Genomic DNA, 16245 nt, shown 5'->3' with positions numbered 1-16245 from the left:
CTTTTGCCCATATCCGCATTTCATCATTTCAGACCAAGGTTGGGGAAGAGGCTTTAGTAAATTCTCCGGTACCTATACCTATAATAATAATACAGACATCGGGAACTTTAATTATTTATCTGTATTTCCCATACATTGGTTTTTTTTAATTAAACTCTTTTTTTCATTCAAAAGTTCATCCGTTTCAATGAATCTAAAGTAACTTGTAAGTAGAACATAAACCACCCGCACACTGAAGATACGGAGGTTTCTGGGAATTTAATGATTTATAATAATACACTACGGGAAGCGAAAACTAACAAGTCGATAATCTTGATTGTTCCACACAAGCAGGGTGATTACCTTCTCTATACATTGTTGGTCTGAGATCCTCACCACTAACATAGTAACTTGATTCACGTCGAGGAAGGGTCTAGGTAATATTTAGCCCAGTTTAAAAACATTTTATAAAAAATATCTACAGTAAAATAAGTGGGAGGCTCCTTTGCACAGGTAACCGGTAAGATTATGGGTACCACAACGGCGCCTATTTCTGCAGTGAAGCAGTAATTTGTAAACATTACTGTGTTTCGGTCTGAAGGGCTTCGTAGCTAGTGAAAATACTGGGCAAATGAGACTTAACGCTCAGAATTTATAGGTTTTTCATAAATCCTGAGCGGTTCTGCATTGTAATGGGTAGGGCGTATCAATTACCAATAGCTGAACGTCCTGCTCGTCTCCATCCCTTAATTTCATAAAAAAAAAATATTGTAATAAAAGTTATGACATCCAGTACTCAAAATAATATTTGGTAGATACACTTTACGTAATGCTGACGTGAACCTTATTGGTGTCCACTAACGCTGTCAGAACGAGCCAACTATTACACTCCAATTAGCATGTTGCCCGTTTTTAACTCTGCTTTAAATATATGGACTTACAATCATAATATTATATGATTTACATAATTTTCGTAACTTAAATACCGCGATATTCTCAAGAGAATATGTAATATACTAAGTATAGAGGTGTTTGATAAGTCAACGATGAAATACTGTGTCAAAGGGCGTCTCAGTGCTATTTCTACCACTTAGTTGCATTAATTAGCTTTATTAATTAGTTGTAAATAGATTCTCTTAACAAATGTATCTGGCCTTGTCGTATTCTAGATATTGCCATCAATCAAATTAATTTAGTTATATCTGTTTCTGATTGTAGTTTCTGGGCGTCCTTATTTGTTGCTCGAATTAGGGCGTTAGTCAGTCAGTTGGTCAAATCAAGTACAATTCTAGTCAATAAGTGCTTTTTTGTTCAACTTTTTCAGTAGTCTCAGAAAAATCACATGTACTTTTTTTTATGAAAATAAGGGACGAGGCGAGCAGGATGTGCAGCAGTAATTGATACGCCCTGCCCATTAAATGCAGTGTCGCTCAGTATTGTTGAAAAACCTCATAAATTCTGAGCGACATTACAAAGGCGCTCGTCACCTTGAGACATAACATGTTAAGTCTCATCAGGGGTGTGCATTGGTTTTCTATCAAGGTCGGCACTGTATATCTAACTAGTCGTAGTTGAGCTTTGGAATAATACGGTATCTAGTATCCACTGTAAGGAACATTTTTATGACTGGGTGTTCAATAGAAGTTTGGTAATAAAATAACGGAAGCAAATTAAACTAAATTAACTTTAACACGAGTGCTATATTCATTTAGGTTCTTAACGAGGTAGGCACTGCCTAAATGGCTTTCTGATATGCACACCCTCTCTCTCTCATTTGCCCAGTAATTTCACTAGCTACGGCGCCCTTCAGACCAAAACACAGTAATGCTTACACATTACTGCTTCACGGCAGAAATAGACGCCGTTGTGGTACCCATAGTCTAGCCGGCATCCTGTGCAAAGAATGTAAAACTGTGTATGAACTTAGATTTTTGAAAAAACCTATGAAGTTCTGAAATCAAAAAAAGAGGAAGAAATTCCCGAAAAAAAGTTGACTTTCAAAACTCTAGGATTAATATTTATAATTTTCCCAGAGGGGTGAAAAATGGCCAAAAATGGGAAATCCCCGATGGAAAAATAAAAAAAAAAAACTGTTTTCTATGAACAAATTGAATTATTTAATTTTTTAATTACGTACGTATTTTGGAAAAGATGAAAGAAAAAGAAATTGATTCCTCCTTTTTAATCTTATCTCTCCAATACTATTTTTCATAGTACACTTTTACGGTACTGGTTCGCAAAATTAAATGTTAATGATAAGATATATTTTGGCGATAGCAAAAATATTATTATCTTTAAAGTAAACATAATGTCTAGTTCTCAAATAATGTCTACTGGCGCCAGACTGTGTCAGATTTGAACTTATCGTCTTACTTCATATTGAAGGAAAGACAGCTTCGAAGATAATAAAGTTAAATGATCCACCTAAGTAATGTACACTAGTTATGTAATCAACGGTTATTGCTTATGACTTGTAACATAAACATAGTCTATATCTCTCATTGTTTTATAACAATATTACTGACTATTGATTCTTGACATCGGTATCTTGAACTACACCTAAGATGTAATCTCCTACTTAAACTCCTTCTCTATCTTTACAGATTTTTAATATACTTACTTACTTTTTTACCTTTGCACAAGATGCCGGCTATTTTATGGGCATCACAACGCACGGCGCCGTTTCTGCCGTGAAGTATTTATGTGTAAACATTACTGTATTTTGGTCTGAAGGGCGCCGTAGCTAGTGAAATTACTGGGCAATTGAAACTTAACATCTTATGTCTTAAGGTGACGAGTGCAATCTTTTTCCGTCAATCTGTGGATGGGAATAATTGACGACAATTTAATCGGACCACATTTACCACCTCGATGACGTGCCAAACATAATATACCTGCGAGACGGTTGTCCTGCACATTTTGGTCACAATGATAGGCAATGGCTCGATAGTCCATTTCCTAATCGTTGGATAGGTCGAGGAGCACCCATTGTGAGGCCTGCGAGGAGTCCAGACTTAACGCTGTTTGATTTCTATATCTGCAGGAGTCACGCATAATCCCTGGTTTACAACGTTTCGCCTGTGCCATCCGCTAAAGAACTCAAAACAAAAATTATAAGCTCCTCTAAAATGTGATGCAAAATAGTTTGACTACTTCGGTAGATAAATCACAACTCAGAAAAAGAATGCGACTTTGCGTACGCAATAGGGGAAGCCACTAAGAGCAAGAACTTTAAGCTAAATTACAAAATGTCTTAAGTTTTACTTATTATTAATTGTTATTACAACTAAACTTCACTGGTAAAAGTGTGAGTTTTAAGATTTGTTAATATTTATCATAATACTGTTTGTTTCCTATACATGAATAAATAAATAAATAAACTGTTACTGGTTCTAAATTTTGGCACAATTAGTGAAAAATGGTTGAAAAACGGACAATTTTTAACATGTAAGGAACTGAAGACTATATTTAATGTAAATTAGCCGAACAGAAGACATTACAATAAATTTAAGATCTGTAATGTACTCGACGCAATAAATATATTTAATTTCATTTCAAGAAGTTCTACCGCGGAGGCATAAAATATGATCTTATTGTAAAGGTAATGAGGGTAAATATATCTATGAGCCCGGACGAGCTTATCGTTGGCTCCCTGACAGGCTCGAGTGAGGTGATAGTGGAGCTCGTAAAATACATAACTTATTGATTGTCACCTACAATGTTGTATAATAATTAATTCTCATCAACTTGTTAGAACTCTATCCGTAAATTTAATATCAGTGAGTATATAAATAGCATAACTATATTGAGCACTAGAAATTACTGTAAAGAATTATTTATAACTCGAGTCAGTGACTTGTTGTGTTTGCTAGGCGATGTTGTCCAGCTGTCAGTGAACCCTCTCCTCGGGATATTCCATATTATGGATGTTTTATAACAACCATTCGTATATGGCGACCTCACTAGCTCCAATTGGCTTATTCCGTTGTTTTGTCAACACGTCAAGCATTATAGGCTATAGACGAATTTTACCTCTGACGAACCGATCGCGTTGCATGTTTAAGGTTCCATAAACAGATACGATTAGTCACTTGATACATTCTTTCTCAGCCTAATGTTCACTGGCTTATATTTCAAATATGGCGACCAAACACCGGTTGTAGGTACTACTCACTTCGCCTCCTTTTATACTGTCCGGCAAATAAACCCATAAAACAGGTACGAGCGCGGTACAAGGCATCGCAGGTGATCGCCCAGTACACTGAGAATAACATCCTTACTTCGTATTATAATATAACAATAATATAATATTGACACACTTTTACACAAATTATCTTGCCCCAAACTAGGCAAAGCCTGTACTATGGGTACAAGATACCGATATATTTAAAACAATATACTTACTTAAACATACAGAAACATAAATAAACATCCATGACTCGAAAACAAATATTCATATTCATCATATAAATGATTGCACCTACCGGGACCTCTAGCTCAGTAGGCAGGGTCACTAACCACTGGGCCATAGGAGAATGTGAGTTTGATTGTTACACGTTCACGTCATAACTACTGAATCGATTATTATGAAAGTTTACACAAACGCTGGAGACAGAATGTCACAATTTGTTATCCCAAAAATTTTAGGAGCATTTTAAGACGGGTCACATATACAACTAACTAGCTTTTACTTGCGACTTTATTCGCTTGAACTGCATATCGGCCCCTCGGGAAATTTAAAAACAGGATGTCACGATGTGTAAGAAACATGTGCACAAAATCAGAATGAATATTTAAATTATTAATAAACCAAAACGAAAAAAAATATATGAAGTAAACAAAATAAAATACCGACAACTCACTTGCATTACTATTTTTGAACAAAAACGAAAAATGTTACAAAATTGGTTTTGGTTGGTTTATCTAAAAATTGGTTTTTACAATAACGTGCCCTTATTAGGTACAGTTTCTAATGGTCTAAGAGCCCGTGGACCCCAGACCTACGTCATTTTATTAAAGCTGAAAGTTTGTCAGCGCATGCTCCCAACACAGGTAAGAACGATGGTCCATTATGGAGTTTGGGTTGCAGTGGCTTTGGCAGGTAAACGGTACTTAAGGTGTGTAAAATACCGATCTAAATACCTACATCAAAGAATAAAGTGCGATATTTCGGTATTACCTTTACAATATTATTAAAAATCACGTTATTCATTGCCAGACACTTATCATCGTGGCAACCCCTTGCCAGACACCCTTAATGGTCACGAAATTATAATTTTACTTACGTCATTGTATAAAATGCTGATTTTTATATATTATAATACTCAGGCAATAAGTAGATGATGTTTCCCCACTAGCCAGACACTTTTGATAATTCCAACCCAAGGGCAAGATTAGACGTGGCTTTGGCAGGTAAACGGTACTAAAGGTGTGTAAAATATCGATCTAAATACAACAAAGAATAAAGTGCGATTTTTCGGTATTACCTTCAGAATATTATTAATAATCACGTTATTCATTGCTAGACACTTAACATCGTGTCAACCCCTTGCAAGACAACCAAATTATAATTTTCTTACGTCATAGTATAAAAGCTGAATTTTAAAATATATAATACTTGGGTAATAAGTCGATGATGTCTCCTTATTAGCCAGACACTTTTAACAGTTCCAACCCCTTGCCAGACAAACATTGTAAATCGTAAGATGAGATTCGTGATTAGAATGACTTATACAAATAAACCTTTGGCGCAGACTTATATAACTGATAGTCTATGTAAATTTTGAAAACATTCTATGAAAAGACATTCGATGCCACAACTACTTCATTACTACCACTACTACAACCTTAAATTTTTAATTTATTCTGTCAATAACATCTTACTATACTATGACGTAAGAAAATAATTTTCTTATAATTATTTTAATTTCATAAACATTAAGGGTGTCTGCTAAGGGGTTGGAACTATCAAAAGTGTCTGGCTAATGAGGAAACATCATTTACTTATTACCCAAGTGTTATATATAAAAATCAGCTTTTATACTATAACGTAAGAAAATTATAATGTCATGAACATTAAGGGTGTCTGGCAAGTGGTTGGAACTATCAAAAGTGTCTGGCTAATGAGGAAACATCATCTACTTATTACCAAAGTATTATATATAAAAATTCAGCTTTTATACTATGACGTAAGAAAATTATAATTTGGTTGTCTTGCAAGGGGTTGACACGATGTTAAGTGTCTAGCAATGAATAACGTGATTTTTAATAATATTCTGAAGGTAATACCGAAAAATCGCACTTTATTTTTTGATGTATTTAGATCGGTATTTTACACACCTTTAGTACCGTTTACCTACCAAAGCCACTGCAACCGAAACTCCATAATGGACCATCGTTCTTACCTGCGTTGGGAGCATGCTCTGAAAAAACTTTCAGCTTTTATAAAATGACGTAGGTCTAGGGTCCACGGGCTCTTGCTCTATAATCAATTCCGCTTAGTTCTGATTAGGGCTATTAAACGGCCTTGTGAATTATTGTTCCATTTTTATAAAATCGCAGTTTTTAATACTGGCAGTATGGTTAAATTCTCGCATTTACAGCTTTTTTCAACTTGTCCCAAACATGTTCAATCGACTTTAGATTCGTGTTGCGCGATGGCCAATTCAAGGTACGTATCCCAACCTTTTCGCAATATGTGCGAACTAGAGTAAAATTTTCGCCTGTTAATCCAATATACCTTAAATTGTGTGCCACGTGAGCTTCTAAAACTTCTTTTACGGTGTTGTGGCGTCTAACCACATCTTCTGCCGTTTTGACAAACCATGTCCATTCGCCAAGTTCCGTTCGCCCGATCTTCGAAATCCCACCCCACACCATACAGGAGCCGCCTTCAAAAGAAACACGCTCCTCAATGAACTTTGAGCATATCTCTTCCCACTTTGCCGATATACTCTTTGACCGTCTGCACCATTTAAACATGTCCGAAACTCATCCATGGACAATATGAAGGCCCATTGCTCTCCAGACCAATTAAGATGTTCACGCACAACTAATTTAAATTAATAATTAATTAATTTAATATAGACTGGTTTAATTAAAATTTCTAGATATTGTGCGTTTGTCCAAGCTATCCCGCACCCATGCCACAATTTGAGCCGCTTGTTCGGAGAAAGTATCCATATTTATCGTTACGAAGCTTTTGAGAGAGTGATAAAAATAATTTAAATCGCAAATGAAATAAAACGAAAGAATTAATTTCAAACTGTAAATAACATACGAATCTGATACTATGTATTTGTAAATTTTATTTTCCCGCCAATTAATTTAACTTTTACTGCAGTTCTATTTTTAAAGTTTGTTTTTTTTTTATGATTAATGGACAGCGTCGAGATTTTCATTTAGTTTAATAGTTTAATAAAAAGTTTGTATATGTACTTATCAAAAATATTAATTCGAAAGTAATCCTGAACTTGAAGCAGTTTATGAGTCCTTCTACCAGTCTTAAGAACAGAAGACTGTTAGAACATAATTAGGTACTATATTATATGTTATAAATTATAATACATGCCGCACAGCCAATAATAGAACGTATAAGCACGTACATCTTGTAACACGTGCAATCTATGTAGGCCTCATGAAAATGTCGCTGAGATGACTATATTGAATGTTATCTAGTTCAATCCCCGGCAGAAATATTTGCATATTAATTATTTATTGCCTAATGGCAAAGAAAAAATGTATTGTGTTTCATAGGGTAGGAGAACAAAGCAACTTGCGACTCAAATGCTGGCAAGTGATGACCTTTGTGACCTGGTGTGACTGTCAAGGGAGTAGAGTGTGACAAAGTCACGGAAGAACACGCATGGATTACGACAAATAGCATTTTCCTATCACTTGTTGTACAGGATTGAACGAAAACAATTCCTCTCTAATCTCTAGTCTGGTGCCAGAATTTAGTGGGTCAACATCTCCTGAGGATGCTTCGTATACAGGTCAAATACGTGTCGAATTGATTGAAGCCTAATCTTAGCGGAATTTGCACTCAAAAAGGCTTACAACATTTGTAGTAAACAATCCCTACAATCTATACGCCTCAGGTCGGGTTTCCATAAATTCTTTTGCATAAATGAAATAGTTATAGTTTAATAACAATACTGAAAAACAGGTACGTACTTTATAGAACATACATTTCACTTAATATATTTGATTTGATCTTTGCACATAATATTTGATTTGATCTGATATATATATGTCGCAGGGAAATGATAATAACAGAGATTTGGTCAATTCCCTGAGTGATTTGATCAAATCACGGAGTATGTTTAAAGAACAACACGATTTTATCATCTCTCTAAACAAATCTAGTGATTTGATCAAATTTCAGGGTTGGTTCCGTGAAATGACAATGAGTGATGCGACTAGAAGAATGTAGGATGTAGAAGCGAGCGAAGCGAGCATCAGACTTGAGTCATACCCCGACCCGGAGAGTTCGATTCGGAGAGAGAGGTTAGGTTACATTAATTTGATTTTCAAGAGACTGGTGCGTTACCTTTTTATGGGAGTGGGGGAGTGAGCCAGGGGACAGAGGACATCTCCCTCCCTCCCCCTTCCCCTCTCACCCCCTCCACCTGCGACACGATTCTAAATTCTTACCAAATTATGTCTTAGTCTTACCAAATAGACCTTATAAATACCAAAGAAAATACTTATTGTCATTTTATGGAACCAACTGTGCCATTTGGTCAAATCACTAGATGTATTTCGAGAAATGATAAAACCGTGTTGTTATTTTAACATCTTCCGAGATTTGACCAAATCACTGTTTTAATCATATCCCTGCGACATATAATATATCATATCAGGAACACTTTAACCCTATTGCAATTCCTCCACGAGCACCATGTCGAGAGAACATCAACTTGTCGTATACCATAAATGCATAAAGAACGGTATCAAATAATGTAAAGTGATCATTATAATAAAAACTAAACGCTTAACTCTGTAGACACATAAACAAAGATGTCGGTATTAGATTGGCACAATAACATAAACTATGGGCAAACCTTACGTTTGTGTTACGTAGCGGCATGGCGGCTTCAAATGGAACGGTTTCAACTTTCAGTTGATCAACTGCTAATTGAACGTTCTAAACAGACTTTGAACAAAGCCGATACGAAAAAAATCGTTTTGATAACAGTTTGAAACCTTTCATCTCATGTCGCTTCAAGTAACTTGTAAGATCTCAACTGTCATTCGACCCGTCCGAACACCTTTATAACTTTTATTTTATTTCAACACTCTTCTCTATTTCTCATGTCCAAGTTACGTCAGTTGGTGCTGGGGCTGCTGCTTCGACTGCCGAAGACAGCAAGCGTCGCAAATATGTTGGTCTCAGTGAGTGATACATCTTTGTGCCGTTTGGTGTCGAGACACTTGGTCCATGGGGCCCAGAGGCGCCGAGAATGTTCAAAATACTATCTTCGCGCCTCAATAAGGCTACTGGAAAACCCAAGCGCTGGCAGCTATTTCGGTCAACGGATCAGCCTTGCTATCCAACGCGGTAATGCTGCCAGTATTCTTAGTACGCTTCCACGTAATGATAGTTTTAATTTTATGTAGTCATAGTATTGTAAATATAGTTATAAGATTTGTTTCAACACTTGTTCTTAGAAATATCCTCCGATTAGCCCTCGGAAGCAAATTAGTAAGCAATCTTGATCTCATAAGCGGATTTATTTTCGAATTTTTCTCTCAATATATTCTTTGTGAAATATTTCTTAAAATTAATACATGTCTGTAATACATACCGGAATTTTACAAGCAGTTGTAACATACAAGGCCGCAATCTTCTCGCGGCTTTGCTCTGCTACTAGTAGTACGGTCTACTAGAAAACTATAACTTGGTACAAACTTAATATTAATAAAAAGCCATTTATTCCATAACCCCTATTTAACAATCAAATAATTTAAAGTTTTTACAAACTAGTGTTAGTTAGTTAGTTGTATATAAAGGGACCAATTAAATTATTTATTGTTTTATAATTATTGTTATGGACTCCATTTTGGGTATAGGCCTCCCCCAACTTTTTCCATTTTTCCCTATCCTTGCCCTGATCGATCCAGTTCCTCCCCACCGCCTGCACGATGTCACCTGCTCATGGCTGTTTTGGTCTACCAGTGCTTCTTTGACCTGGTGGTCCTTTCCATTTGGTGGTCTCTATTGTCCACCTTCCAAAATTAATTTGGGATCATCGTGTATCACCATTGCACTAATGTGAATAGCGTTTTCAAAGTTCTCAGGGATGCAAAAAATATATTATTTGGCATCATTTTATGGTCCAAGATGGCCGCTAGGTAAACTACGTCTTTATAAACTTGGATATCGTGTCCAAGGTTCACGGAATAGTGTACTACGATCTTGTGATCATTATATAATCCAAGATTTTGTCTGCTACAGAGTGCTGAACAGTGAGAGAGAGCAGCTGAGATTCAGCTATTATACTTACTCGCGATCGCGACTAAATATTTTCATATACCCGAGTGAATTTTCTTTTTGTGTTCTGATTGTTGACTTTTCGCTTATTTAGAGTCAGATCGGATCATTAATGAATTCATTCATCATTCTTGTTTCATTTTGTATTCAAACGGATCATTTCGAGGGAACAGTGTTGAATGATAGACGAAAATGAAAGAAAATGAAGTATCTGATAATGCCTTAATACTTGTAGTTTTTTTTTTTTTTAATAAAAATATGGGACGAGACCAGCAGGACTGGAATGGTAAGTTTATACGCCCTGCACATTACAATGCAGTACCGCCCAGGATTATTGAAAAACCCAAAAATTCTAAACGGCACTACAACTGATACCCTATACAACTACATATTACTGATACCCGATACAACTGATACTCGTCACCTTGATACATAAGATGTCAAGTCTCATTTGCCCACAGCATAAATAGGCACCGTTGTGGTACGCATAATCTAGCCGGCACTCGGTGCAAAAGAGCCTCCCACTCGTACACTTAAGTATCTATCACCACGAGTCTATCAATGCAGTGTTTTTTTATAATCCAATCAACTTGCCAGAATAAAAAGGTACACTCATAGTTATAGATTTAATAGAAGTTTTAATAAACATCAATGTCTGCAGTAACCTCCGTAATCTATGCTCACTGTTATTATTTATAAATCATTTGAAACAAATGATCTTGTCTACTAGATTATTTATCAGGCGTGATGACACTTATGTTACCACTGCAATGATTACAAAAAGTAGGTACCCATTATATATTGCAATTAATTATGATTTGTTTTAAAGGTCACCCATGTAGACTATACATTATCAACTAGAGAAACTTCATATTACGTAAATATGGCTACTTAACTTGACATGGGTTTGTTTCATTATACACATTGCTATCGCTAAGGAACAAAATAGAACCATTTATTTAAATAAAAATTAATCGATAGTACTGTATTGTAGACGCTGAATCTTTTATTTTTTAATGAAAAAAAGGGAAGAGACGGGCAGGTCGTTCAGCTGATGGTAATTGATACGCTCTGCAAATTACAATGCAGTGCCGCTCAGGATTTTTGAAAAATCCAAAAATTCTGCTCGCAATAATTGCGCTCGTCACCTTGAGGCATGAGATGTTAAGTCTCACTCGCCCAGTAATTTCCCTAGTTATGGCGCCCCTCAGTACGAAACTTAGTTATGCTTACACATTATTGCTTACACATTATCACGGCAGTAATAGAAGCCGTTGTGGTACCTATACTCTAGCCGGCATCCTGTACAAAGGAGCTAGTAGAAATACAAGTGAGAATACAAGATGCAGCGTGCAGGTTCAGTAATGGGTTCCTTTACTGGTGTGGACCACTAATACACAAACGAAGTATCCACATATTTGACTCATTGTGCAGCCAAAATATATGCACCTCACTACGACCCCAGAAATGTGCCAATTTCTCGAAGCTAAAGCGGAAATGAAATTTGAAGGCCTGTGTCAGTACATCAATCTGTGGTCGAAGTGGCTTAGGACCCAAAACAAACCAGTAATCAAAAATGATACCAAGTTACGCTTGGCAATGACGTTAATTATTGATTCGTTGAAATGTTTTATCGTAATATCTTATGTTTTATATTTAACTAGTTACAAATATTTGTGAAAAACTTAGTCCGGATTCCCTAAACTAAGAAAAATATGCACATCGTTTAAAAATCCCAAGAGGGGGATTTTTAAATGTATATATAGTTTTGAGAAATTTTTAAATTAAATTTTCCTATTTGTTATTGTTTGCTGGTGCTTGATAACTTTACGGGGAATTAATGTAGTGGATTTATTGTACCTACTGGGACCTGATATGAACAAGATGTACAAATTACTTTAATGTATCTACAAAATATGTAGTAGTTTACAGACAGAACCTGCTCAATAAACAACCATATGTAGCCCCAGCAATTACAAACAAACTTCAGAACGTAGGTACCAACACAGACAGCACGTGCCTATTGTATTTATTTAAAAAAATTCGCAACCGACAGCTGATTCACTGCTTCAATAGCTTCTACTGAGGTTCATGTGGTGACAACGTCAGCTAAATCCACGGTGATGACGCTGTTATAACAACAACAGTCCAAAGTACAACACTATGTTTTGCTGTGCACACTTTATGTTAATTGTAATCTTTTGCAGTCGTATGGTTTATGTTGATGAAAATATTTACCATAGGCACCTGTTTGATTAAAGGAGGAAAAACACGATTCGAGTAAGTAGTTAGATATTTAATTTTATTTCCCTTAGTTTTCGCACGGTTAGTTCAATGTGAGTTCTGCAGTGGAAAATAAAAGGATTTTTTTTTATGACAGTAAGGGACGAGACGAGCAGGATGTCCAGCTGATGGAAATTTAGTACGCCCTGCAAAATACAATGCATTGCCGCTCCGGATTACTGAAAAACACAAAAGTTCTGAGCGGCACTACAATTGCGCTCGTCACCTTGAGACATAAGATGTGAAGTCTTATTTGCCCAGTAATTTCACTAGCTACGGCGCCCTTCAGACCGAAACACAATAATGCTTACACCTTACAGCTTCAAGTATATAAATATTTAGAAACCATTTCGTATTTGTAGTCAGTAGAACTACGACTGTGTTCTCTATGATCTGATTCGAACTCAACTCAAATATATTTAATCAAAATAGGAATTTAAATCACACACTTTATTCAACCTCAAAATCTATTTACCAGCATACCATTCAGAGCTATATGCTGCAGAACTGAGAGAACAGGCGTCAGTAGCCAACTCAGCGCGCCTTAGATTTCATTTCATATTTTCGTTATCTATACTATAATATTATAAAGCTGCAGTGTTTGTTTGTTTGTTTGTTTGAACGCGCTAATCTCTGGTACTACTGGTCCGATTTGATTGATTCTTTCAGTGTTGGGTAGTCCATTTATCGAGGAAGGCTATAGGCTATGTTTTTTTTTTCAAAATTAGGGATCCGTTATAAAATTGCTATTTTGTGACACAAGGTGTAAAATCGAAAACCTATTTCTGCGTGCGCTGCAAAAACTATTGACAATAGAACAAAATGATGTACAGGCTATAATATAGGCAATATTTTATTACTTATAAAACTATCGCGTGAATTATACTTTATATGGCAAAACAACGTTTGCCGGGTCAGCTAGTGTACAATAAAATCATTGAAGAATCATCAAGATGTGCTATCATTGTGTTATCAGTTATTAAATCTTTAACCTTAACGTACCACATAAACATGTCTTAGCAATTCTTCTGAAAACATAATTTTTTTGCACATGTTCTGGGATCATGTTGTAAAAGCTCAACCAACATAAGACGTAGGTACTTACTCGACTTAAGTAAAAGGCACAAAATAGGCATAACATGTTTATGGTGTTACTGGTTGACATTAACATTAACTATTTGTGTTGTTTTTAATAAAATTTGAAAGCAAAATTTTATGAACGATGCTTGTCTCGAACCCCCCTGTGATCATTTTTGAAATCCAAGATGCCGCCGCATAAAATTATGATTTTAGCAATATGGATATCGTGTCCGAGGTTCTCGAGGGTGCAGAGAACGATTGTGGGATTATATTTGAAATCCAAGATGGCCGCCGCACAAAATTATGATTTCAGCAATATGGATATCGTGTCCGAGGTTCTCGAGGGTGCAGAGAACGATTGTGGGATCATATTTGAAATCCAAGATGGCCGCCGCACAAAATTATGATTTCAGCAATATGGATATCGTGTCCGAGGTTCTCGAGGGCGCAGAGAACGATTCTGTGATCATTTTTGAAATCCAAGATGGCCGCCGCACAAAATTATGATTTCATCAATATGGATATCGTGTCCGAGGTTCTCGAGGATGCAGAGAACGATTTTGTGATCATATTTGAAATTCAAGATGGCCGCCGCACAAAATTATGATTTCAGCAATATGGATATTGTGTCCGAGGTTCTCGAGGGTGCAGAGAACGATTCTGTGATCATTTTTGAATTCAAAGATGGCCGTCGCTCATAATTAAGATTTCAGCAATATGGATATCGTGTCCGAGGTTCTCGAGGGTGCAGAGAACGATTGTGTGATCAGTTTTGAAATCCAAGATGGCCGCCGCACTTAATTATGATTTCAGCAATATGGATATCGTGTCCGAGGTTCTCGAGGGTGCAGAGAACGATTGTGGGATCATTTTTGAAATTCAAGCTGGCCGCCGCGCAAAATTAAAAAATCAACAATATGGATATCGTATCCGAGGTTCTCGAGGGTGTCGAAGACGAATTTTGAGCGGTGGCCATCTTGGATTCATTCACATCAAAAAGGCTGAATTTCAATAAAATTTGACATACACATAGTTCATTTGCTGCATAAGCATGTAAATAGTGAGTGAAATGAAGTTTATATAAATATTTAACAGATAAACTGACTGTTTTCTACGAAGTTTTGAAGTTAGGGCTTAATTAAGTACAAGAAATCGCCAAAATAGCACGCAATTGAAACCATTTCTTGGCCATTTATAGGTACAATGTTTATATTTGTACAAAAAATAACACATACCTATTTACAAAGTATGGGAAGTAATTTTTGAAGTGGTTTTTTTTAAGCGGCGTTGAGCACTTTTCTTTTGATGGGTATAAAAATTTAAACTCGTGTCAGGACAATGATGATAGAAAATTCGTAGGACAGTCGTTGAAATTATGGATGAAAGTTGGTTTTTCTGAGAGATAATCTTTTTAATGTAAATGTGATAACACTTACTTCTGGGATTCATTACACAAATTCTTCTCTTCACGCCGCTTCTTCTCTCTCAGAGCGCCATTCGTTTCCGAAGCGGTAGTAGTATCTAGTATATTAGAAATGACATCAAAGAGAGCTGTAAAGGAATCAAGTTTGAAAAAAATGAATGTCTTTAAAGACTTTTAAATAAAACTGAAAACATAATTATATGAACGATGCTAACTACTTTATTTATTAATTCGTGCGTAATTATTCCCTAACCATTCCAAAATATTCAAAAATTCACAACGTTAATGTTCAAGTTTTCACTTCTACCAGCACTACCAGAGTGTAACTTTTTTTTTATTTGTATGATTAATAGATAGTACGATAAAAGCTCCATAACTTTTGCGCGGACAAAGCTGGTAACCTAGCTCCAGCCGGTTATACTAGTCCAAGGTTTGTTTTAGTCTTACACTAAAACATATTGTCATATGGGCTTGTGAACTGCAGCAAGGAAGGTCTATTAAGCGCATATACCTACCCATACAATTTATTTATGTGGGTTACTTTTCGTTCTAGTATAAGTAGGTACTTACCTATTATTTCTTAGTTAGGTACAAAACCTTACATTTACCTAGAGATTTGTACGAGCCAGGAGCATAAATGAGAGTAAATTAGTATAACTAAGTGATCACTGCCGCCCAAGATAAAATTAAAATAATTTCATTAATTGTTCAAAACAAAAATATGATTTAAAAGTTCTGTTACTAATTACAATGAAAACCTCTTGCGAGCTTAGGTACCAGGGTGACTTGTTATTGCAACACCATTGGAATTATAGGAAGTCTGCCAGCATCTTAGGTGGAATTACACACCTCTGTGGTATCGGCCTGGAAACAGTGGGGTTGGACGTGAAAGAAAGTTCCTCGAACACCGCACTATGGTGAAATAAGATCATAGGTATTTCTTCTTTATAGGTTTTGGCAACGCCGGGTATTGGTGGCAGAAAGG

Source organism: Leptidea sinapis, chromosome 21 (genome assembly GCF_905404315.1).
Source record: "Leptidea sinapis chromosome 21, ilLepSina1.1, whole genome shotgun sequence".
Taxonomy (NCBI): Eukaryota; Metazoa; Arthropoda; class Insecta; order Lepidoptera; family Pieridae; genus Leptidea; species Leptidea sinapis.
The sequence above is the reverse complement of the archived record's forward strand: the minus strand, read 5'-3'. Positions refer to the sequence as shown.